This window comes from Pseudophryne corroboree, chromosome 6 (assembly GCF_028390025.1).
Source record: "Pseudophryne corroboree isolate aPseCor3 chromosome 6, aPseCor3.hap2, whole genome shotgun sequence".
NCBI lineage: Eukaryota > Metazoa > Chordata > Amphibia > Anura > Myobatrachidae > Pseudophryne > Pseudophryne corroboree.
The window spans coordinates 230,843,152-230,844,425 of NC_086449.1; the positions used below are offsets into that span (position 1 = coordinate 230,843,152).

The 1,274-nt window shown below is 38.9% G+C and overlaps 1 pseudogene; it reads left to right on the forward strand.

Annotated features, from left to right (window-relative positions):
- The first annotated feature begins 739 nt into the window (after positions 1 to 739).
- Positions 740 to 857, forward strand: LOC134937405 (5S ribosomal RNA; annotated as a pseudogene).
- The last annotated feature ends 417 nt before the right edge of the window (positions 858 to 1,274 follow it).

Consider the following 1,274-nt stretch of genomic DNA (forward strand, 5'->3'; position numbering starts at 1 on the left):
ACCATTGTTTTTTTCAAACAGTGTTTACTACACATGACTCATCAGAGAGTATTATTTTAGTACAATATACAACACATGTGATTTATTATAGATTAATATCAACAGCCCCTCAAGCAATAATAATCAATACGAATTAAAATACATTTTCTAATCATAACAGATTTCTGGAACACCCTCTCATTCTGTTTAAACAATTGCGGGGGCTCTGCAATGCAATCTGACAACAGAGCACCGCATTGTTAAAAAACAGGACAGTAGAAGTGCCCCCCTTTGCTTTCTTCGGTTTCAGTTTCGTCTCACCCCACCCTCTCATTTTTTCATTCGATGCCCAGGCAGATGATCAAAAAGCAGAAGTGGTGTGTCACTCCAAACTGATCCCTCCTTTTTTCTTTTCTCTTCATTTTTTTCATTCTCTCTCTATCACCTTACCCTTCCAATTCCCAGCAGGGCCACACCGTCATCAGGACTTCCACCAACCTGGGAAGCCCCACTAGACACTTTTTGACATTTTTTTGATATCAGAACCTGTGACCGCTCTGGTTTCCATAGGACCAATAGCCATCATCTTATGGGATTCAAGACCTACCATGTGACAGAGGTGGCACCTCAACGGTTCATATTTTGAAGCCAAGACCCAGTAGACCCTATACTAATTTTCAAGTACAGGAGAATACCAGAGACAATCCTCTCAGGATATAGGATACAGAATTCCTGGTGTCATTCGGTGTGCGATATATCTACCTGCAGTCAAACCATACTGAGTATGCCCAACCTCGTCTGATCTTGGAAGCCAAGCACTGTGGGCCAGGTCAGTACCTGGTTGGGAGACCACCAGGGAATACCGGGCACTGCAGGTATTTTTATCCAAATCCAGGACACAGGATCTGGAAATACCATCCTCTACCTTTTTCCCTTCCTTTGTAGATTCCTGATTTAATCAGGAATTCAAAATGAGCCTGGCACACATTACAGTAATTTGAGGTTTTTCCTTTTCCGGTCATATCTTCACCAATATATATTGTTTTAATTTCAGAAAGAAAACCTCACACAAATACACATAATTTTTATTACTGGAGACACCCACATATTTTCGCTTATAGAGCCATTAAGTCAAATTATATCGTTATTACATCAAGTGAATTATTTTGGATAATATTATAACAATCAATAATAATTTTTGATTAATAGCAATTCCCCCTTTTCCCCTCCCTTTCCTTGCCTCTTTTTCAATATTTTAGGAAGGTTAATAATAAAAGTTATATTTTAATCAGAAT